Raw genomic sequence first — 25,970 nt, 5'->3', positions numbered from 1 at the left:
ACCGTAGTATGAATTTGTATTATTTTGTGGCCGCACCCCTTCCCCTTGAAGCCACGCCCCTATATATTTTGCGCGCGCCTGCGGTGCACACTGCCCCTGTCTTGCATAGGGGGGGGGGGCACCAATGCTGTTTCTTGCACACAGCGCTAAAATGCCTAGTTACGGCACTGCCGATTTCAACAGCTGCAGATGGTTTTGCCCTATCTCCACAGACTCCGGGAATGCCCAGTGAGCCGGCTGGGGACAGACACAGCACATCAGCCCTTGGCTGATGCGCTATAGGGAGGCTAGCAGCGATCTCCGTAGGGGGAAGTTTTCACTCCCCCTCTTCAGCATCTGAGATGTTTCTACATCTCGGCGCTGCTGCTTCCTGATTCGCCTTGGTAAAGAGGCAAAGTAGTAAGCGTTATACCTGCATGTTAAAACATAAATTCAATAAAATAAAATGTTTTTGGTTATTTATTTGGCTGATGTCATTGAAAATGTTGTTTGATATTATACTGTATAATGACTGTGACTGAATAAGTTAATAGTGATATGAAGTTGAAGAAATATGGGTATGTTAATAAATTAAAATGATTAGTGGCAGTAAGCACACCCCGTCGGCAGCATTAGGATTGCCCACTCCGATGGAGCGCTGAGGAAGAGTTGTCTATAGAAGTTATGGGGGCCCCATTAAAATTTTGCTATGGGGCCCACAAAGTTCTAGCTACGCCCCTGTGTACTGTAGTATACTGGTCACCACAATGCAGAACAAGACAATAGGGGTAATTCCAAGTTGATCGCAGCAGGAAATTTTTTAGCAGTTGGGCAAAACCATGTGCACTGCAGGGGGGGCAGATATAACATGTGCAGAGAGATTAGATGTGGGTGGGTTATTTTATTTCTGTGCAGGGTAATACTGGCTGCTTTATTTTTACACTGCAAATTAGATTGCAGATTGAACACACCACTCCCAAATCTAACTCTCTCTGCACATGTTATATCTGCCTCCCCTGCAGTGCACATGGTTTTGCCCAGTTGCTAACAGAATTCCTGCTGCGATCAACTTGGAATTACCCCCAATGAGTAGTGATACTGAGCACTGATGAGGATACTAGAACTGACACTGGGCAGCGAGAACAGCACTGGACTATTGTACTGTAGTATACTGGTCACCACAATGCAGCACAAGATAATGAGTAGTGATACTGAGCACTGATGAGGATACTAGAACTGACACTGAGCAGCGAAGTGCAGCACTGGACTATTGTACTGTAGTATACTGGTCACCACAATGCAGCACAGATACTGAGCACTGATATTGAGCTGATTTTGAGCTTTCCACTCAGAGAACGTAGCCACATCCTCTCGCTCTCTCGACAATGCACGAGTGAAAATGGCGGCGACGCACGGCTCTTTATATGGAGTCTGAATCTCGCGAGAACCCGACAGCGGGATGATGAAGTTTTCCCTCGTTCGGGTTTTCCGAGTAAGACGGGAAGAACCGAGGCTGCCTCGGACCCGTGTAAACCAAGTGAAGTTCGGGGGGCGTTCGGTTCTCGGAGAACCGAACCCGCTCATCTCTAGTACATACTGGACCCTCAGAGACTAATATTTAGAGCTCATTTTTTCATTACTATTTCAGCAGAGAGGTGGGACACCTCCATCTAGTGGACATTAGTACCTATTTTCCCTCATCACCCCCCCCCCTTTTCCCCCTTATACCCGCATTTGATTCATTATCCTCCTTGTCCCCCTTCTTTTCTTTTGCTACACACTGTGAACAACTATGTGAGATCCTAACAATCATTTAAGTATAGTTTGTTATACAACTACTTGAACGTGGGCATTCAATCATTTATTCTCAGGCGCATTTGCTAACCCTTTCTTTGTATTTATCTGTAGGGAGGCATTTGAGGTAGCCTCCTCCTTGCAATTTTACTGCCCATCACTTTATACTCAGTGCTGCAAGTATGGCGGTACGGTGTACCAGTAAGAAATTCCCAGCCGGTATGCCGTACCGCCGGGCCGTCCACCATACCTGCATCCTGCTGGCTGCTATGTGAGGGGAGGAGAGCGCAGCACCTCTCCTGTTCCTCAATCCTCTGTGATGTCCGGTCTCCGGCAGCTGCGGCGACGGGGAGAATCTCAATAAGGCATCGGTTTGCTAGCCAAACAGAGCTCGTGGACCGGCAGCTGCGACTCCTGATTGGCTGCCGGTCCGCGAGCTCTGATTGGCTAATGAGCTGGCGCCTCATTTGAGATACCCGTTGCCGGACACCGGACTTCACGAGCACTGAGGTGCAGGAGAGGCGCGTGCTGAGCTCTCCTCCCCTCACACAGCAGCAGCAGAGGCAGCAGCGGTGAGCATGGGGGGGGGGCACTCTGGGGGCAATGTATATATGACACTGTGGGGGCATTTGTGTATCTGGCACTGTGGGGGCAATGTATATTTGACACTGTGTGGGCATTTGTGTATCTGGCACTGTGGGGCAATGTATATCTGGTACTGTAGGGGCATTTGTGTATCTGGCACTGTAGGGCAGTGTATATCTGGCACTGTGGGGCAATGTATATCTGGCACTGTGGGGGAATTTGTGTATCTGGCACTGTGGGGCAATGTATATCTGACACTGTGGAGGCATTTGTGTATCTGGCACTATGGGGTCATTTGTGTATCTGGGACTGTGGGGCAATGTATATCTGGCACTGTGGGGCAATGTATATCTGTATATCTGGCACTGTGGGGGCATTTGTGTATCTGGCACTCTGGGGGGCATGTGTGTATCTGGCACTGTGGGACAATGTATATCTGGCACTGTGGGGCAATGTATATCTGACACTGTGGGGGCATTTGTGTATCTGGAACTGTGGAGCAATGTATATCTGGCACTGTGGGGCAATGTGTATCTGGTACTGGGGGGTAATGTGTATCTGGCACTATGGGAACATATGTGTATCTGGCACTGTGGGGGCATTTGTGTATCTGGCACTGTGGGGCAATGTGTATCTGGCACCCTGGGGCAATGTATATCTGGCACTGTGGGGCAATGTATATCTGGCACCGTGGGGCAATGTGTATCTGGCACTATTGGGGTCATATGTGTATCTGCCCCCCCCCCCCCCATATGTGTATCAAGCCCCAATTTACATTGGCCACGCCCCATATGGCATTTGGCCACACACATTTTTTTGGCGCACAGTACTTATAAGGTATTTTTTCTACTTGCACCACTGGGTATAGGTAATGCAGTAAATACAGTGTATACCAATTGAATGGAGGATGGAGGGCCCTGTGAATGAAAGCTTGCATTTTATTAGGAAAGAAGAAGGAGTAGAGATATTGTGGATATGAAAGGGGTGTAAATAGGGATACAGGGGCCTGCATGGGGGCAGGCAGGAGCATAGGTGGTGTAAGGGTAACCTGGAATGTATGCAGTGGGCACTGTAACAAGGGCACCATGCCTGCTCCTTATTTGCCCCAGAAAAGGTCCCTGTTTATGCATTTCATGACTGCAGCTGTTGCCTGGGAGACAAGTCTCAGAATCCAGCTCCTTCCCTGCTTACGGTGCTGCTGACTGATATCACTGTGGTGTCAGTTTGTAGAGGAGAAGAGAGGAGCCAGGTCACCAGCAGCAAGGAACAGACAGAGAAGAAAGTGGAGAAGAAAAAGATAAGAAGTTGAGAGCATCGCCAGGTAACTTAAGTACAGTATTAAATTGCTGGAGAAAAAGGGGAAGGGCATATGCAGGGCCCTGATACAAAGATAGGAGTATGGGGAATAATGGGTACTCTGAGTATATAAAGGGGCATGATGGGGCTCTGAGGCATACAATGGGGTATGAGGGACATCTGGGTTAGCATATGAGAGTATGATGGGGATCTGAGGTATATCTATGGGAATAAGGGGACTCTGAGACACATGTAAATGGGTATGGGGGGGCTCTGGGATGGCAAAAAAAGAGCATGATGGGCTCTGAGGTATCTCTAGGGGAAAAAGGGCACTTTCAGGCATATAAACAGGCATGAGAGGGCTCTCTAGACATAGGTTATACAATGGCCTAAAATCTAACAAAATGGTAATAAATCTACTCTGGTTTTGATCACTTTTCTATGGTCCTACCTAGTGATGAGCGGGTTCGGTTCCTCGGAAACCGAACCCCCCCGAACTTCACCCATTTTACACGGGTCCGAGGCATAACCGGATTCTCCTGTATGGCTCGGTTAACCCGAGCGCGCCCGAACGTCATCATCCCGCTGACGGATTCTCTCGAGATTCGGATTCTATATAAGCAGCCGCGCCTCGCCGCCATTTTCACTCGTGCATTGGAAATGTTAGGGAGAGGACGTGGCTGGCGTCCTCTCCGTTTATTGTTGATGCAAATATTTGTGCTTGCTTATTGCTTAATTGTGGGGACTGGGGAGCAGCTGTATTATATAGGAGGAGTACAGTGCAGAGTTTTGCTGACAGTGACCACCAGTATACGTTGTCTGCCTGAAAAACGCTCCATATCTGTGCTCAGTGTGCTGCATATATCTGTGCTCACACTGCTTTATTGTGGGGACTGGGGACCAGCAGTATTATATAGGAGGAGTACAGTGCAGAGTTTTGCTGACAGTGACCACCAGTATAAGTTGTCTGCCTGAAAAACACTCCATATCTGTGCTCAGTGTGCTGCATATATCTGTGCTCACACTGCTTTATTGTGGGGACTGGGGACCACCAGTATATTATATAGGAGGAGTACAGTGCAGAGTTTTGCTGACCAGTGACCACCATAGTTGCCCACTTTTGGGCTGTTCTCTCCGGGAGAGAGCAGCCAGTCGGCTCAGCAGGGGGGCGGGCAGTGAGCTGATGTGAGGAGGGGGGCGGGCCGGAGGCGGCACGGGGGCGGGCCGGAGGCGGCATGGCGGCGGGCCAGAGGAGGGACAGGGGCGTGGCTGCTGGATCGCGTCATGCAAGCCACGCCCCCCACTGTGTAATGCCGCAATTACCGGCATTATACAGTGTGGGGCGTGGCTTGCATGACGCGATTCAGCAAGAATTGCGTCATCGCCTGCCCGGACCGCCCACTTCACTCGCTAAGTGGGCAGGTGGGGCCATTCCGTGAGGGTAGGCAAGTATGGTGACCACCAGTATACGTTGTCTGCCTGAAAAACACTCCATATCTGTGCTGCATTGTAGTATATAGTAGGAGTACAGTGCATAATTTTGCTGACCACCAGTATATAATATATAGGAGTACGGTACAGAAGGCCACTGCTGTACCTACCTCTGTGTCGTCAAGTATACTATCCATCCATACCTGTGGTGCATTTAAGTTTTGCACAGTTTGTTGACCACCAGTATATAATATATAGCATTACGGTACAGTAGGCCACTGCTGTACCTACCTCTGTGTCGTCAAGTATACTATCCATCCATACCTGTGGTGCATTTAAGTTTTGCACAGTTTGCTGACCACCAGTATATAATATATAGCATTACGGTACAGTAGGCCACTGCTGACCACCAGTATATAATATATAGGAGTACGGTACAGTAGGCCACTGCTCTACCTACCTCTGTGTCGTCAAGTATACTATCCATCCATACCTGTGGTGCATTTCAGTTGTGTGCAGTATATATAGTAGTAGGCCATTGCTATTGATACTGGCATATAATTCCACACATTAAAAAATGGAGAACAAAAATGTGGAGGTTAAAATAGGGAAAGATCAAGATCCACTTACACCTCGTGCTGAAGCTGCTGCCACTAGTCATGGCCGAGACGATGAAATGCCATCAACGTCGTCTGCCAAGGCCAATGCCCAATGTCATAGTAGAGAGCATGTAAAATCCAAAAAACAAAAGTTCAGTAAAATTACCCAAAAATCAAAATTGAAAGCGTCTGATGAGAAGCGTAAACTTGCCAATATGCCATTTACGGCACGGAGTGGCAAGGAACGGCTGAGGCCCTGGCCTATGTTCATGGCTAGTGGTTCAGATTCACATGAGGATGGAAGCACTCATCCTCTCGCTAGAAAACAGCAGTGCCACTCCTAGATGGGCCAGGTGTTTGTGTCGGCCACTTGTGTCGCTTAGCTTGGTCACACAGCGACCTTGGTGCGCCTCTTTTTTTTGTTTGCATCATGTGCTGTTTGGGGACAATTTTTTTGAAGTGCCATCCTGCCTGACACTGCAGTTCCACTCCTAGATGGGCCAGGTGTTTGTGTCGGCCACTTGTGTCGCTTAGCTTAGTCACACAGCGACCTTGGTACGCCTCTTATTTTCTTTGCATCATGTGCTGTTTGGGGACTATTTTTTTGAAGTGCCATCCTGCCTGACACTGCAGTGCCACTCCTAGATGGGCCAGGTGTTTGTGTCGGCCACTTGTGTCGCTTAGTTTAGCCATCCAGCGACCTCGGTGCAAATTTTAGGACTAAAAATAATATTGTGAGGTGTGAGGTGTTCAGAATAGACTGAAAATGAGTGGAAATTATGGTTATTGAGGTTAATAATACTATGGGATCAAAATGACCCCCAAATTCTATGATTTAAGCTGTTTTTGAGGTTTTTTTGTAAAAAAAACATCCGAATCCAAAACACACCCGAATCCGACAAAAAAATTTCAGGGAGGTTTTGCCAAAACGCGTCCGAATCCAAAACACGGCGCGGACCCGAATCCAAAACCAAAACACAAAACCCGAAAAATTTCCGATGCACATCACTAGTCCTACCCCCTGCCTGGGAAAATTAAAAGGTGGTTACTCTGTGACTTATGTTTCTCTTACGTCCTAGAGGATACTGGGGTTCCATTTAGTACCATGGGGTATAGGGCCTAATTCAGAGTTGATCGCAGCAGCAAATTTGTTAGCAGTTGGGCAAAACCATGTGCACTGCAGGAGGGGGCAGATGTAACATGTGCAGAGAGAGTTAGATTTGGGTGGGGTGTGTTCAAACTGAAATCTAAATTGCAGTGTAAAAATAAAGCAGCCAGTATTTACCCTGCACAGAACAAAATAACCCACCCAAACCCAAATCTTTCTGCAAATGTTATATCTGCCGCACCTGCAGTGCACATGGGCCCTCATTCCGAGTTGTTCGCTCGCAAGCTGCTTTTAGCAGCTTTGCACACGCTAAGCCGCCGCCTACTGGGAGTGAATCTTAGCATAGTAGATTTGCGAACGAAAGATTAGCAGATTTGCGAATAGACAGTTCTTAGCAGTTTCTGAGTAGCTCGAGACTTACCCTGCCACTGCGATCAGTTCAGTCAGTTTCGTTCCTGGTTTGACGTCACAAACACACCCAGCGTTCACCCAGACACTCACCCGTTTCTTCAGACACTCCCGCATTTTTCCCAGAAACGGCAGCGTTTTTTCGCACACACCCATAAAACAGCCAGTTTCCGCCCAGAAACACCCACTTCCTGTCAATCACACTACGATCACCAGAACGAAGAAAAAACCTCATAATGCCGTGAGTAAAATACCTAACTTAATAGCAAATTTACTTGGCGCAGTCGCACTGCGGACATTTCGCATGCGCATTAGCGACTAATCGCTCCATTGCGAAAAACAAATAACGAGCGATCAACTCGGAATGACCACCATGGTTTTGCCCAACTGCTAACAAATTTGCTGCTGTGATCAACTCATAATTATCCCCATAGACAGGTCCACTAGGAGACATGGGCATTTTAAGAATTTTATAGTGTGGGCTGGCTCCTCCCTCTATAACCCTCCTACCAGACTCAGTTTAGAAAATGTGCCCGGAGAAGTCGGTCACGCTTATGGAAGCTCCTGAAGAATTTTCTGCATTTATTTCTCTGTTTGTTATTTTCAGGCAGGTCTGGATGGCACCAGCCTGCCTGCTTCGTGGGACTTAGGGGGGAAAACGATTCAACCTCTTAAATGATTAATGGTCCCGTTCCCCGCTGATAGGACACTAGCTCCTGAGGGAACTATTTGCAAGCCCCACCATGGCGAGCGTACATTCCCGCAGCACGCTGCCACCCCTAACAGAGCCAGAAGAATGAAGAGTGGTGAGTACTAAGCTGGCGTCCCGGTTAGCAGGTCGCCGTCCATTATGGCGGCATGAGGGTACGGAGACGCATAGCTTCTAACCAGGGCGGAATGCATCTCCAGACTCTACACAACTGCGTCTCAGTACACTGAACACAGTACCCACACTGGCAAAAACAGCCTTAAAACGGATCTCACTCCATTTTAGGCACTAGATTACCTCATCCAGTATAAAAAAGCGGGAAGACTGCACGCCATTAAAGGGGTGGGGCTTCACTATAAACGGATTCAGCAGCTCACCAGCGCCATTTTCCCTCTGCAGTGGACACAGACGCTTACTGACAGGGACATGCAGCTCCTCTGGAGTGACTCCAGTTTACCTCAGGGGTACCAGGTTTCGCAGGGGGGAAACGATTATTAGTGTACTAAGTCCACAGTCTGGGTACTTAGTCGGCGACAAAACTAAGCTCGGCATTAGCGATAAGGGCGCTGTGTGCTGGCTCTAATGTACCTCTGTGTCTCCCTAGAAGGGCTCTTTGTGGGTTAATTGTGCTTTTAACCTTTCGTGTGTGTGTGTGTGTGTGTACTGTCACATTTACAAATGTCAGGCAAAGAGTGTGTTTCATATACGGCAGAGTGTTCCTCTTCCCCAGGGAGCTCACTACTATGTACTCAGTACTGTGCACCTTCCCAGGTTAGCGGGGCTGAACCAGCATGGCTGGATTACATTAAAGAAATGATTTCCAATATTTCTAATAAATTGTCCCGCAATGAGAAAGGGACACAATACTTAAGGCAGTCTGTGGATAAGTTTATGAACAGAGACCCAGCCCCTAAACCAGCGTCTCAGTCCCCTGCCATTTGTCCACAAAAGCGAACTCTGGCCCATGCCCTGCAGTCTGACTCTGACGCTGAAGTGTCAGACATGGAGGATGGGGAGGTGGATACAGAAGAGGGGGGATGCTGCTCTGTCACAGAGAATAGCATCTCTTATAGAAACTATCAGAGATGTACTGCAAATTCCTGATAAGATGACAGAGGAGTGTGAGGAATCTTATTTTAATGTAAAAAAGAAATCCTCAGTCACTTTTCCTGTGTCAAAGGAATTGAATACCCATGGGTTAACCCTGACAGGAAATTTCAAATCCCTAAAAGGTTGCTCTCATCTTTTCCTTTTCCTACTGAGGATAGGAAAAAATGGGAACATCCACCGATAGTGGATGCATCAGTATCCAGGCTGTCATAGAAAACAGTATTGCCTGTCCCTGGTGCAGCCTCCCTAAAAGTCACGGATGATTGTAAAATTGAAACTACACTCAAATCCTTGTACACAGCTGCTGGGGTGGCCCAGAGACTCACTATTGCATGTGAGTGGATTACAAAAGCCATTGCTAAATGTTCAGGTAACCTAATTGAGGGGTTACCTAGGGGGGGATTGTTTTACTCCTGCAATATATACAGGACTCTGCGAACTTCATGGTGGAAGCCATAAAAGAGATACAGTAGGCTTGCTTAATGCATGCACCACTGCTATGGCAGTGTAAGCATGCAGGGGCTCATGGCTACGCCAGTGGACTGCTGATGCAGACTCCAGGAAAGGCATGGAAGGTCTACCATTCACAGGAGAGGCCTTATTTGGAGATGAACTAGACAAATGGATCTCCAAAGCTACTGTGGGTAAGTCTATATATCTTCCTTCCGCAGCTCCCCCCAGCCAGGAAAGCTTACTCAGCTTCAAATTTACAGTCCTTTTGGACAGCCAAGTTTAAGGGCAAATCCAGAGGTGCTTCTACAGCCACCCGAGGTGCAAGAGGTAAACCACGTAAACCAGCAACTGACGGTTCTCAGGAACAGAGCTCAGGCTCTGCTTCCTCAAAGCCTTCAGCATGACAGTGGACCGCCATGCCTGGAAGACCGGCAGGTGGGATCCTGGCTAAAATTCTTCAGTCACATCTGGACAAGTTCGTGCCAGGATCTCTGGGTCATAGATCTTATTTCTCAGGGCTACAGCCTGGAGTTCCAAGAGCTCTCACCTCACAGATTCTTCAAATCAGGCTTACCAGTTTCACAAGAGGCAAGTATAACTTTACAGGACGCCATTAAAAAAACTAGTACTGACTCAGGTCATTTTCCCAATACCACCTCATCAGAAAAACAAGGGGTACTATTCCAACTTGTTTGTAGTACCAAAACCAGACGGTTCGGTAAGGCCTATTCTGTACCTCAAGTCGTTGAACCCGTACTTAGTAGTTTTCAAATTCAAGATGGAGTCTCTGAGAGTAGTGATCTCAGGTCTGGAGGAGGGGGAATTCCTAGTGTCTCTGGATATCAAGGATGCGTACCTTCACATTCCAATCTGGCCGCCTCATCAGGCTTATCTATGGTTTGCACTGCAGGACTGTCACTACCAGTTCCAGGCCCTGCCATTTGGTCTCTCCATGGCACCCAGGGTGTTTACCAAGGTGATGGCAGAGATAATGTTTCTACTCCGCAAACAGGGAGAAAACATAATTCCGTACCTGGACGATCTTCTGATAAAGGCACCATCCAGGGAGAGGTTGTATTGGTCTTTCAACCAGACTTCTCCAGGATCACGGGTGGATTCTGAACCTTTTCGAAATCTCACCTAGAGCCGATACGGAGGCTTCCATTCCTGGGAATGATACTGGACACGGAGTCGCAGAAGGTGTTCCTTCAGTTGAAAAAAACATATCTTCTTCAAGATGAGGCCATTCAGGGCCGGTCGGACAATGTGACGGCAGTAAAGTACATAAACTGACAGGGTGGAACGAAAAGCAGATCAGCAATGTCAGAGGTGTCATGAATTCTCCTCTGGGCAGAAAAACACGCTGTGGTGGTGTCAGCAGTCTTCATTCCGGGAGTAGACAACTGGGAAGCAGACTTCCTCAGCTGACTCGGGGGAGTGGGACCTTCACCCGGAAGTGTTCAGGTGCCTGACACGTCAATGGGGATATCCACAAATTGACATGATGGCCTCTCATCTCCACAAGAAGCTCAAGTGGTATTGTTCCAGTTTGAGAGACCCACAGGCAGTGGCAGTAGATGCTCTGACGACTCTATGGGTGTATCAGATGGTGTACATGTTTCCTCCACTTCCTCTGATCCCCAGAATTCTAAAAATAATAAACAGGGAAAAGGTTCAAGCAATACTCATTGCTCCTGACTTGCCAAGAAGGGCCTGGTATGCAGACCTTCTGGAGATGCTTCTCAAAGATCCGTGGCATCTACCTCTTCGCGAGGATCTTCTGCAACATGACCCATTCGTCTATCAAGAATTACCGCGGCTATGTTTGACGGCATGGAAGTTGAACAGCTGATTCTAGCCAGGAGAGGGATCCCTGACAAGGTTATTCCGACTATGATCCAAGCCAGGAAGGGGGTATCGTCTAAACATTACCACCGTATTTGGAAGAAATACGTCTCTTGGTGTGAGAGATGAAACTATTCTGTGGTGGAATTTCATCTGGGACGTTTCCTGCTTTTCTACAGGCATGTGTGGATGTGGGCCTCTGGCTTGGCTCCATAAATGTCCATATTTTGGCCTTATCCATTTTCTTTCAGAAAACAATTGGCTTCTCTCCCTGAGGTTCAGACGTTCTTGAAAGGTGTTCTGCAAATCCAACCTCCCTTTGTGCCTCCCACGGCAGCTTGGGATCTCAATTTGGTGCTGCAGTTCCTCCAATCGGACTGGTTTGAACCATTACTGAAGGTAGACATAAAATATCTTACGTGGAAGACCGTCACACTGTTGGCCTTGGCTTCGGCAAGGCATGTGTCATAGCAGGGGGTGTTGTCTCACAAGAGCCCCTATTTAATTTTCCATGAGGATAGAGCTGAACTCAGAACTCGTCAGCAATTTCTTCCTAAAGTGCTGTCGGTGTTTCACATCAACCAACCTATTGTGGTTCCGGTGGTTACCAACACCTCTGCTACTTCAAAGTCTTTGGATGTGGTGAGAACTTTGAAGGTGTATGCAAAGAGAACAACTCATCACAGGAAATTGGACGCACTGTTTGTTCCTTTTGATCCAAATAAGAATGGGTGTCCTGCTTCTAAGCAGTCAATTGCACGCTGGATCAGGCTCGCTATCCAGCATGCTTATTCCACGTAGTGATGAGCGGGTTCGGTTTCTCGGAAACCGAACCCCCCCCCGAACTTCACCCTTTTTACACGGGTCCGAGCCATACTCGGATTCTCCCGTGTGGCTCGGTTAACCCGAGCGCGCCCGAACGTCATCATCCCGCTGACGGATTCTCGCGAGATTCGGATTCTATATAAGCAGCCGCGCGTCGCCGCCATTTTCACTCGTGCATTGGAAATGTTAGGGAGAGGACGTGGCTGGCGTCCTCTCCGTTATTGTTGAACTTGATTGTGCATTATTGCTTAATTGTGGGGAGGGCTGGGGAGCAGCTGTATAATATAGGAGGAGTACAGTGCAGAGTTTTGCTGATCAGTGACCACCAGTTATCCGTTCTCTGCCTGAAAAAAATGCTCCATATCTGTGCTCAGTGTGCTGCATATATCTGTGCTCACACTGCTTAATTGTGGGGACTGGGGAGCAGCTGTATTATATAGCAGGACTACAGTGCAGAGTTTTGCTGACAGTGACCACCAGTATACGTTGTCTGCCTGAAAAACACTCCATATCTGTGCTCAGTGTGCTGCTTTATTGTGGGGACTGGGGACCACCAGTATAATATTATATAGGAGGAGTACAGTGCAGAGTTTTGCTGACCAGTTGCCACCAGTATATAATATATAGCATTACGGTACAGTAGGCCACTGCTGTACCTACCTCTGTGTCGTCATTAAGTATACTATCCATCTAGATTCTATACCTGTGGTGCATTTCAGTTGTGCAGTTTGCTGACACAGTGACCACCAGTATATATAGTAGTACGGTACGGAAGGCCACTGCTGTACCTACCTCTGTGTCGTCATTAAGTATACTATCCATCTACATTCTATACCTGTGGTGCATTTTAGTTTTGCAGTTTGCTGACACAGTGACCACCAGTATACTATATATAGCAGTACGGTACGGAAGGCCACTGCTGTACCTACCTCTGTGTCGTCATTAAGTATACTATCCATCTAGATTCTATACCTGTGGTGCATTTCAGTTGTGCAGTTTGCTGACACAGTGACCACCAGTATATATAGTAGTACGGTACGGAAGGCCACTGCTGTACCTACCTCTGTGTCGTCATTAAGTATACTATCCATCTACATTCTATACCTGTGGTGCATTTTAGTTTTGCAGTTTGCTGACACAGTGACCACCAGTATACTATATATAGCAGTACGGTACGGAAGGCCACTGCTGTACCTACCTCTGTGTCGTCATTAAGTATACTATCCATCTACATTCTATACCTGTGGTGCATTTTAGTTTTGCAGTTTGGTGACACAGTGACCACCAGTATACTATATATAGCAGTACGGTACGGAAGGCCACTGCTGTACCTACCTCTGTGTCGTCATTAAGTATACTATCCATCTACATTCTATACCTGTGGTGCATTTTAGTTTTGCAGTTTGCTGACACAGTGACCACCAGTATACTATATATAGCAGTACGGTACGGAAGGCCACTGCTGTACCTACCTCTGTGTCGTCATTAAGTATACTATCCATCTACATTCTATACCTGTGGTGCATTTTAGTTTTGCTGTTTGCTGACACAGTGACCACCAGTATACTATTTATAGCAGTACGGTACGGAAGGCCACAGCTGTACCTACCTCTGTGTCGTCATTAAGTATACTATCCATCTACATTCTATACCTGTGGTGCATTTTAGTTTTGCAGTTTGCTGACACAGTGACCACCATTATATATAGCAGTACGGTACGGAAGGCCACTGCTTTACCTACCTCTGTCTTGTCAAGTATACTATCTTTCTAGATTCTATACCTGTGGTGCATTTTAGTTTTGCAGTTTGCTGACAGTGACCACCAGTATATATAGCAGTACGGTATGGAAGGCCACTGCTCTACCTACCTCTTTGTCGTCAAGTATACTATCCATCCATACCTGTGGTGCATTTCAGTTGTGCGCAGTATATATAGTAGTAGGCCATTGCTATTGATACTGGCATATAATTCCACACATAAAAAAATGGAGAACAAAAATGTGGAGGTTAAAATAGGGAAAGATCAAGATCCACTTCCACCTCATGCTGAAGCTGCTGCCACTAGTCATGACCGAGACGATGAAATGCCATCAACGTCGTCTGCCAAGGCCGATGCCCAATGTCATAGTAGAGAGCATGAAAAATCCAAAAAACAAAAGTTCAGTAAAATGACCCAAAAATCAAAATTGAAAGCATCTGATGAGAAGCGTAAACTTGCCAATATGCCATTTACGACACGGAGTGGCAAGGAACGGCTGAGGCCCTGGCCTATGTTCATGGCTAGTGGTTCAGATTCACATGAGGATGGAAGCACTCATCCTCTCGCTAGAAAAATGAAAAGACTTAAGCTGGCAAAAGCACAGCAAAGAACTGTGTGTTCTTCTAAATCACAAATCCCCAAGGAGAGTCCAATTGTGTCGGTTGCGATGCCTGACCTTCCCAACACTGGACGGGAAGAGCTTGCGCCTTCCACCATTTGCACGCCCCCTGCAAGTGCTGGAAGGAGCACCCGCAGTCCAGTTCCTGATAGTCAAATTGAAGATGTCACTGTTGAAGTACACCAGGATGAGGATATGGGTGTTGCTGGCGCTGGGGAGGAAATTGACAAGGAGGATTCTGATGGTGAGGTGGTTTGTTTAAGTCAGGCACCCGGGGAGACACCTGTTGTCCGTTGGACGAATATGGCCATTGACATGCCTGGTCAAAATACAAAAAAAATCAGCTCTTCGGTGTGGAATTATTTCAACACAAATGCGGACAACAGGTGTCAAGCCGTGTGTTGCCTTTGTCAAGCTGTAATAAGTAGGGGTAAGGACGTTAACCACCTCGGAACATCCTCCCTTATACGTCACCTGCAGCGCATTCATCATAAGTCAGTGACAAGTTCAAAAACTTTGGGTGACAGCGGAAGCAGTCCACTGACCACTAAATCCCTTCCTCTTGTAACCAAGCTCCTGCAAACCACACCACCAACTCCCTCAGTGTCAATTTCCTCCTTACCCAGGAAAGCCAATAGTCCTGCAGGCCATGTCACTGGCAAGTCTGATGAGTCCTCTCCTGCCTGGGATTCCTCCGATGCATCCTTGAGTGTAACGCCTACTGCTGCTGGTGCTGCTGTTGTAGCTGCTGGGAGTCGATCGTCATCCCAGAGGGGAAGTCGGAAGACCACTTGTACTACTTCCACTAAGCAATTGACTGTCCAACAGTCCTTTGCGAGGAAGATGAAATATCACAGCAGTCATCCTGCTGCACAGCAGATAACTCAGGCCTTGGCAGCCTGGGCGGTGAGAAACGTGGTTCCGGTATCCACCGTTAATTCAGAGGCAACTAGAGACTTGATTGAGGTACTGTGTCCCCGGTACCAAATACCATCTAGGTTCCATTTCTCTAGGCAGGCGATACCGAAAATGTACACAGACCTCAGAAAAAGAGTCACCAGTGTCCTAAAAAATGCAGTTGTACCCAATGTCCACTTAACCATGGACATGTGGACAAGTGGAGCAGTGCAGACTCAGGACTATATGACTGTGACAGCCCACTGGGTAGATGTATTGCAACAACAGCAGCGGCGGCACCAGTAGCAGCATCTCGCAAACGCCAACTCGTTCCTAGGCAGGCTACACTTTGTATCACCACTTTCCAGAAGAGGCACACAGCTGACAACCTCTTACGGAAACTGAGGAAGATCATCGCAGAATGGCTTACCCAAATTGGACTCTCCAGGGGATTTGTGACATCGGACAACGCCAGCAATATAGTGCGTGCATTACATCTGGGCAAATTCCAGCACGTCCCATGTTTTGCACATACATTGAATTTGGTGGTGCAGAATTATTTAAAAAACGACAGGGGCGTGCAAGAGATGCTGTCAGTGGCCCGAAGAATTGTGGGCCACTTTCGGCATTCAGCCACCGCGTACAGAAGACTGGAGCACCACCAAACAGTCCTGAACCTGCCCTGCCATCATCTGAAGCAAGAGGTGGTAACGAGGTGGAATTCAACCCTCTATATGCTTCAGAGGATGGAGGAGCAGCAAAAGGCCATTCAAGCCTATACATCTGGCCACGATATAGGCAAAGGAGGGGGAATGCACCTGACTCAAGCACAGTGGTGAATGATTTCAACGTTGTGCAAGGTTCTGCAACCCTTTGAACTTGCCACACGTGAAGTCAGTTCAGACACTGCCAGCCTGAGTCAGGTCATTCCCCTCATCAGGCTTTTGCAGAAGAAGCTGGAGATATTGAAGGAGGAGCTAAAACAGAGCGATTCCACTAGGCATGTGGGACTTGTGGATGGAGCCCTTAATTCGCTTAACCAGGATTCAAGGGTGGTCAATCTGTTGAAATCAGAGCACTACATTTTGGCCACCGTGCTCGATCTTAGATTTAAAACCTACTTTGTATCTCTCTTTCCGGCAGACACAAGTCTGCAGAGGTTCAAAGACCTGCTGGTGAGAAAATTGTCATGTCAAGCGGAACGTGACCCGTCAACATCTCCTCCTTCACATTCTCCCGCAACTGGGGGTGCGAGGAAAAGGCTAAGAATTCCGAGCCCACCCGCTGGCGGTGATGCAGGGCAGTCTGGAGCGAGTGCTGACATCTGGTCCGGACTGAAGGACCTGCCAACGATTACTGACATGTCGTCTACTGTCACTTTATATGATTCTGTCACCATTGAAAGAATGGTGGAGGATTATATGAGTGACCGCATCCAAGTAGGCACGTCAGACAGTCCGTACTTATACTGGCAGGAAAAAGAGGCAATTTGGAGGCCCTTGCACAAACTGGCTTTATTCTACCTAAGTTGCCGTCCCTCCAGTGTGTACTCCGAAAGAGTGTTTAGTGCAGCCGCTCACCTTGTCAGCAATCGGCGTACGAGGTTACTTCCAGAAAATGTTGAGAAGATGATGTTCATCAAAATGAATTATAATCAATTCCTCCGTGGAGACATTCACCAGCAGCAATTGCCTCCACAAAGTACACAGGGACCTGAGATGGTGGATTCCAGTGGGGACGAATTAATAATCTGTGAGGAGGGGGATGTACACAGTGAAAGGGGTGAGGAATTGGAGGATGATGATGAGGTGGACATCTTGCCTCTGTAGAGCCAGTTTGTGCAAGGAGAGATTGATTGCTTCTTTTTTTGGTGGGGGCCCAAACCAACCAGTCATTTCAATCACAGTCGTGTGGCAGACCCTGTCGCTGAAATGATGGGTTCGTTAAAGTGTGCATGTCCTATTTATACAACATAAGGGTGGGTGGGAGGGGTGGGTGGGAGGGCCCAAGGACAATTCCATCTTGCACCTCTTTTTTCTTGAATTTTTTTTTGCATCATGTGCTGTTTGGGGACAATTTTTTTGAAGTGCCATCCTGCCTGACACTGCAGTGCCACTCCTAGATGGGCCAGGTGTTTGTGTCGGCCACTTGTGTCGCTTAGCTTAGTCACACAGCGACCTTGGTGCGCCTCTTTTTTTCTTTGCATCATGTGCTGTTTGAGGACAATTTTTTTGAAGTGCCATCCTGCCTGACACTGCAGTGCCACTCCTAGATGGGCCAGGTGTTTGTGTCGGCCACTTGTGTCGCTTAGCTTAGTCACACAGCGACCTTGGTGCGCCTCTTTTTTTCTTTGCATCATGTGCTGTTTGGGGACTATTTTTTTGAAGTGCCATCCTGCCTGACACTGCAGTGCCACTCCTAGATGGGCCAGGTGTTTGTGTCGGCCACTTGGGTCGCTTAGCTTAGCCATCCAGCGACCTCGGTGCACATTTTAGGACTAAAAATAATATTGTGAGGTGTTCAGAATAGACTGGTTTGGTATGATTTAAGCTGTTTTTTAGGATTTTTTGTAAAAAAACACCCGAATCCAAAATACACCCGAATCCAACAAAAAAATTTCAGTGAGGTTTTGCCAAAACGCGTCCGAATCCAAAACACGGCCGCAGAACCGAATCCAAAACCAAAACACAAAACCCGAAAAATGTCCGGTGCACATCACTAATTCCATGGCAGGCTTGCAGGTTCCAAAATCTGTACAGGCCCACTATACTAGGTCGGTGGGTTCTTCTTGGGCAGCTGCCCGCGTTGTCGCTGCTTTTCAGCTCTGCTGAGCAGCTACTTGGTTGGGTTCGAACACGTTTGCTAAGTTCTACAAGTTCGATAATTTGACTTCTGAGGACCTTCAGTTTGGTCAATCACTTCTGCCAGGAACCTCAGCACTTTCCTACCCGGTTTGGGAGCTTTGGTACTTCCCCATGGTACTACTTGGAACCACAGTATCCTCTAGGACGTAAGAGAAACTAGGATTTTTATTACCTATGGTAAATCCTTTTCTCGTAGTCCGTAGAGGATACTGGGTGCCCACCTGGTGCTTCGTTCCTCCTGCACTGTTACTTGGTTAAGTATTGTGGGTTTAGCTGTTGCTGTTCCTGTTTCAAGTTTGGTTAGCGTAGCTTTCCTCTTGTTTTGTGTGTGCTGGTTCAGAATCTCACCACTATCCTTTTAAATCCTTCTCTCAAAGTATGTCCGTCTCCTCTGGCACAGTTTCCTAGACTGAGTCTGGTAGGAGGAACATAGAGGGAGGAGCCAGCCCACACTATCAAATATTTAAAGTGCCCATGGCTCCTAGTGGACCCGTCTATACCCCATGGTACTAAATGGTACCCCAGTATCCTCTATCGACTACAAGAAAAGGTTTTACCGGTAGGTAATTAAAATCCTATTTTTGAGTACCTCTAAATGAAGAGACAACCTGTGCTGCATCTTATACAAAGGAGCTTACATCCATTTTGATAATTTGACAGTTACTGTAATGGGTTGGGATTGAAATGCCGGCGGTTGGAATGCCAGCGGCCAGAATACCGACTGCGGCATCCCAATGTTCAGAATCCCGACAGGGGAAAGGTAAGTATACTTATACAATGCACCCCTAACCCTCCCTTTCAGCAGCCCAAACCAAACCATCTGCGCCCCGCAGCCTAACCCTAACCCTCCCTAACCATACCAATCCACAGCCTAAATGTAACCTCCCCCCTCCCTCCACATCCTGACCCTAACCCTCCCCCTAAACCTAACCCCCCCATCCCCGCAGCCTAAACCTAAACTGCCTCCACCCGCAGCCTAAACCAAACCCCCCCCCCCACACACACACACACACACACACACACACACTTGGCTTACCTGTCAGAAGGGCAGGAATACGCTCGTTCGGGATTCCAGCGGTCAGGATTTTGACGCCGGGCTTGTGACCCTAGTCGGGATGTCGGTATTTTGACTGTTGGGATGCCGACTGCCAGGATCCTGACCAGATCCCACTGTAATAAGATGTTGACATGGTTTCTATATATTGCAAGCACTCATCCTGTGCAAGCTGACTCATGAAATACCTAATCATACATTCAGTATATGCCTGAATAGTCACACTGAATGAGCCGCAGTGACTCTGGCTCCTCTTCCTCCTCCCATGGATGAGTGATACATCTGACTTTACAAACTGCTTACTAGCAGCCATCTATACTACAGCATGATTATTGTTTCTTCCAAAAGGGGGAGAATGGTTCCCGTGGAGTACCGGAACCAAAAGAAAAAAAGAAAGACTATATGTCTATTCTGGGGCACACATTAATGATTGATGACAAAGATGTATGTAATTCTGGAATTAAAATATAACTTTTATTGATATCTCTATAAAAACAACTATGAGGCAACAAGAAATATCAACATATATCACAAGATACAATGAAAATTAAGAATAGTGGCGATATAGCTCAATGAGCAAAAATATATCTGGTCTCAATAGTAATCTATTAGGCCCTCATTGTTCGCTCGCTAGCTGCTTTCAGCAGCCGTGCAAACGCTAACCCGCTGCCCTCTGGGAGTGTATCTTAGCTTAGCAGAAGTGCAAACGAAAGGATCGCAGCGCTGCTTCAAAAAAAGATTGTGTAGTTTCAGAGCAGCTCGAGACCTACTCCTAGCTTGCGATCACTGCAGACTATTTAGTTCCTGTTTTGACGTCATGAACACGCCCTGCGTTCGCCCAGCCACGCCTATGCTTCCCCAGCCACTCCTGCGTTTTTATCTGACATTCCTGCATTTTTACACACACTCCCCGAAAATGGTCAATTACCTCCCAGAAACACCCACTTCCTGTCAATCACTCTGCGGCCAGCAGTGCGATTGAAAATCGTTGCTAGACCTTGTGTAAAACTGCAACGGCCGTTGTGAAAGTACATCGCGCGTGCGCATTGTGCCGCATACTCATGCGCAGAATTGCCATTTATTTGCCTGATCGGTGCGCTGCGAACGAAAGCAGCTCGCAATCAACTCGGAATGACCACCTTGGTCCTAAATTTATACAATAATTATTTTAATAGAAATATGACAGGAAAAAGTGAGTATGCTCCGGGCTCTACCCAGTTCACTGGCGGAATACCTGATTGAACCTATTATCTCTTGATCATAATTCAGAGTCCTGTGTCTTTGGTTTGGATAAAAATACCTGCGGTACCTGGTATTCTCTGGTGGTCTCCCACCCAGGTACTGACCTGGCCCCACAGTGCTTGGCTTCCAAGATCAGACGAGATTGGGCATACTCAGTGTGGTTTGACCGCAGGTAAGTTAATCGTACCTGAAGCGGTTGGGAACCCTATAATATCTGATCAGAATTGCGATATAAGGAGTGCCAAAAGCTGTCAGAGGCACTAAGTGCTGCAGAGATAGATAATATGCAAAATTAAAAATTGAAAAAGTAATAAAGATGATGATATTGATGTGACAATGGTGCAATATGGTTGTAGAGTATCAGATCTGTATTTCAAACCACTTCTGCTTTTTGATCATCTGCCCACGCATCGAATGAACAAATGAGAGGGTGGTAGAAAGCGACACTGATACGGAAAGAAGGTAGGGGAACCCTTCTGCTGTCCTGTTGTGTGGCAATCTTGTGCCCCGTTTACATAATGCATTGCAGAGCCCCAAGGTTGCCAAACAGGATGAGAGGGAGTTCCAGAAATCCCATAATGGTGGAGATGATTCAGAAAAAAATCTTGTTGTAGAGAAGGCTGACAGCCTTGGCTGTCTATGATAATATTCAGCCTGTGCTGTTTGTATATTAGCACAAATAACTAAGAAATTCCAACTGTCTAGTTGTCAATGTCACATTATCCAATAAACAAACAGAAATCTTGCGTGGGTATTCCATGTGAAAATACTTCTATAGGAAGAATGTAGACAAGTAGGCAGTATTTAGTACTCTAATTATAAAAAAGGTAACTAATTAGAGTGTAACAGAGTATATTATTGTAAATTCTAGAGATGAGCGGGTTCGGTTTCTCTGAATCCGAACCCGCCAGAACTTCATGGTTTTTTTCACGGATCCGAGCAGACTCGGATCCTCCCGCCTTGCTCGGTTAACCCGAGCGCGCCCGAACGTCATCATGACGCTGTCGGATTCTCGCGAGACTCGGATTCTATATAAGGAGCCGCGCGTCGCCGCCATTTTCACACGTGCATTGAGATTGATAGGGAGAGGACGTGGCTGGCGTCCTCTCCATTTAGATTAGGGTTGAGAGAGAGAGAGAGAGATTGACCTGAGGCTGTGATACTGTAGAAGAGAGTGCAGAGTTTAGTGACTGACGACCACAGTGACCACCAGACAGTGCAGTTGTTTGTTTTATTTAATATATCCGTTCTCTGCCTGAAAAAAACGATACACACAGTGACTCAGTCACATACCATATCTGTGTGCACTGCTCAGCCCAGTGTGCTGCATCAATGTATATATATATCTGACTGTGCTCAGCTCACACAGCTTATAATTGTGGGGGAGACTGGGGAGCACTGCAGTGCCAGTTATAGGTTATAGCAGGAGCCAGGAGTACATAATATTATATTATAATTAAACAGTGCACACTTTTGCTGCAGGAGTGCCACTGCCAGTGTGACTAGTGACCAGTGACCTGACCACCAGTATATATAATATTAGTAGTATACTATCTCTTTATCAACCAGTCTATATTAGCAGCAGACACAGTACAGTGCGGTAGTTCACGGCTGTGGCTACCTCTGTGTCGGCACTCGGCAGCCCGTCCATAATTGTATATACCACCTAACCGTGGTTTTTTTTTCTTTCTTTATAGTCATACTAGTTACGAGTATACTATCTCTTTATCAACCAGTCTATATTAGCAGCAGACACAGTACAGTGCGGTAGTTCACGGCTGTGGCTACCTCTGTGTCGGCACTCGGCAGCCCGTCCATAATTGTATATACCACCTAACCGTGGTTTTTTTTTCTTTCTTTATACATACATACTAGTTACGAGTATACTATCTCTTTATCAACCAGTCTATATTAGCAGCAGACACAGTACAGTGCGGTAGTTCACGGCTGTGGCTACCTCTGTGTCGGCACTCGGCAGCCCGTCCATAATTGTATATACCACCTAACCGTGGTTTTTTTTTCTTTCTTTATACATACATACTAGTTACGAGTATACTATCTCTTTATCAACCAGTCTATATATTAGCAGCAGACACAGTACAGTGCGGTAGTTCACGGCTGTGGCTACCTCTGTGTCGGCACTCGGCAGCCCGTCCATAATTGTATATACCACCTAACCGTGGTTTTTTTTTCTTTCTTTATACATACATACTAGTTACGAGTATACTATCTCTTTATCAACCAGTCTATATATTAGCAGCAGACACAGTACAGTGCGGTAGTTCACGGCTGTGGCTACCTCTGTGTCGGCACTCGGCAGCCCGTCCATAATTGTATATACCACCTAACCGTGGTTTTTTTCTCTTTCTTTATACATACATACTAGTTACGAGTATACTATCTCTTTATCAACCAGTCTATATATTAGCAGCAGACACAGTACAGTGCGGTAGTTCACGGCTGTGGCTACCTCTGTGTCGGCACTCGGCAGCCCGTCCATAATTGTATATACCACCTAACCGTGGTTTTTTTTTCTTTCTTTATACATACATACTAGTTACGAGTATACTATCTCTTTATCAACCAGTCTATATTAGCAGCAGACACAGTACAGAGCGGTAGTTCACGGCAGTGGCTACCTCTGTGTCGGCACTCGGCAGCCCGTCCATAATTGTATATACCACCTAACCGTGGTTTTTTTTTCTTTCTTTATACATACATACTAGTTACGAGTATACTATCTCTTTATCAACCAGTCTATATATTAGCAGCAGACACAGTACAGTGCGGTAGTTCACGGCTGTGGCTACCTCTGTGTCGGCACTCGGCAGCCCGTCCATAATTGTATATACCACCTAACCGTGGTTTTTTTTTCTTTCTTTATAGTCATACTAGTTACGAGTATACTATCTCTTTATCAACCAGTCTATATTAGCAGCAGACACAGTACAGTGCGGTAGTTCACGGCTGTGGCTACCTCTGTGTCGGCACTCGGCAGCCCGTCCATAATTGTATATACCACCTAACCGTGGTTTTTTTTTCTTTCTTTATACATACATACTAGTTACGAGTATACTATCTCTTTATCAACCAGTCTATAGAAGCAGCAGACACAGTACAGTGCGGTAGTTCACGGCTGTGGCTACCTCTGTGTCGGCACTCGGCAGCCCGTCCATAATTGTATATACCACCTAACCGTGGTTTTTTTTTCTTTCTTTATACATACATACTAGTTGCGAGTATACTATCTCTTTATCAACCAGTCTATATATTAGCAGCAGACACAGTACAGTGCGGTAGTTCACGGCTGTGGCTACCTCTGTGTCGGCACTCGGCAGCCCGTCCATAATTGTATATACCACCTAACCGTGGTTTTTTTTTCTTTCTTTATACATACATACTAGTTACGAGTATACTATCTCTTTATCAACCAGTCTATATTAGCAGCAGACACAGTACAGTGCGGTAGTTCACGGCTGTGGCTACCTCTGTGTCGGCACTCGGCAGCCCGTCCATAATTGTATATACCACCTAACCGTGGTTTTTTTTTCTTTCTTTATACATACATACTAGTTACGAGTATACTATCTCTTTATCAACCAGTCTATATATTAGCAGCAGACACAGTACAGTGCGGTAGTTCACGGCTGTGGCTACCTCTGTGTCGGCACTCGGTAGCCCGTCCATAATTGTATATACCACCTAACCGTGGTTTTTTTTTCTTTCTTTATAGTCATACTAGTTACGAGTATACTATCTCTTTATCAACCAGTCTATATTAGCAGCAGACACAGTACAGTGCGGTAGTTCACGGCTGTGGCTACCCCTGTGTCGGCACTCGGCAGCCCGTCCATAATTGTATATACCACCTAACCGTGGTTTTTTTTTCTTTCTTTATACATACATACTAGTTACGAGTATACTATCTCTTTATCAACCAGTCTATATTAGCAGCAGACACAGTACAGTGCGGTAGTTCACGGCTGTGGCTACCTCTGTGTCGGCACTCGGCAGCCCGTCCATAATTGTATATACCACCTAACCGTGGTTTTTTTTTCTTTCTTTATACATACATACTAGTTACGAGTATACTATCTCTTTATCAACCAGTCTATATATTAGCAGCAGACACAGTACAGTGCGGTAGTTCACGGCTGTGGCTACCTCTGTGTCGGCACTCGGCAGCCCGTCCATAATTGTATATACCACCTAACCGTGGTTTTTTTTTCTTTCTTTATAGTCATACTAGTTACGAGTATACTATCTCTTTATCAACCAGTCTATATTAGCAGCAGACACAGTACAGTGCGGTAGTTCACGGCTGTGGCTACCTCTGTGTCGGCACTCGGCAGCCCGTCCATAATTGTATATACCACCTAACCGTGGTTTTTTTTTCTTTCTTTATACATACATACTAGTTACGAGTATACTATCTCTTTATCAACCAGTCTATATATTAGCAGCAGACACAGTACAGTGCGGTAGTTCACGGCTGTGGCTACCTCTGTGTCGGCACTCGGCAGCCCGTCCATAATTGTATATACCACCTAACCGTGGTTTTTTTTTCTTTCTTTATACATACATACTAGTTACGAGTATACTATCTCTTTATCAACCAGTCTATATTAGCAGCAGACACAGTACAGTGCGGTAGTTCACGGCTGTGGCTACCTCTGTGTCGGCACTCGGCAGCCCGTCCATAATTGTATATACCACCTAACCGTGGTTTTTTTTTCTTTCTTTATACATACATACTAGTTACGAGTATACTATCTCTTTATCAACCAGTCTATATATTAGCAGCAGACACAGTACAGTGCGGTAGTTCACGGCTGTGGCTACCTCTGTGTCGGCACTCGGCAGCCCGTCCATAATTGTATACTAGTATCCAATCCATCCATCTCCATTGTTTACCTGAGGTGCCTTTTAGTTGTGCCTATTAAAATATGGAGAACAAAAATGTTGAGGTTCCAAAATTAGGGAAAGATCAAGATCCACTTCCACCTCGTGCTGAAGCTGCTGCCACTAGTCATGGCCGAGACGATGAAATGCCAGCAACGTCGTCTGCCAAGGCCGATGCCCAATGTCATAGTACAGAGCATGTCAAATCCAAAACACCAAATATCAGTAAAAAAAGGACTCCAAAACCTAAAATAAAATTGTCGGAGGAGAAGCGTAAACTTGCCAATATGCCATTTACCACACGGAGTGGCAAGGAACGGCTGAGGCCCTGGCCTATGTTCATGGCTAGTGGTTCAGCTTCACATGAGGATGGAAGCACTCAGCCTCTCGCTAGAAAAATGAAAAGACTAAAGCTGGCAAAAGCAGTAGCACCGCAAAGAACTGTGCGTTCTTCGAAATCCCAAATCCACAAGGAGAGTCCGACTCCAATT

At 46.6% G+C, this 25,970-nt stretch overlaps 1 pseudogene; it reads right to left on the bottom strand.

Annotated features, from left to right (window-relative positions):
• Nucleotides 1–20,632: 20,632 nt before the first annotated feature.
• LOC134971445 (5S ribosomal RNA) lies at nucleotides 20,633–20,751 on the bottom strand (annotated as a pseudogene).
• Nucleotides 20,752–25,970: the final 5,219 nt, after the last annotated feature.

This window comes from Pseudophryne corroboree, chromosome 11 (genome assembly GCF_028390025.1).
Source record: "Pseudophryne corroboree isolate aPseCor3 chromosome 11, aPseCor3.hap2, whole genome shotgun sequence".
NCBI lineage: Eukaryota > Metazoa > Chordata > Amphibia > Anura > Myobatrachidae > Pseudophryne > Pseudophryne corroboree.
The sequence above is the reverse complement of the archived record's forward strand: the minus strand, read 5'-3'. Positions and strand labels throughout refer to the sequence as shown.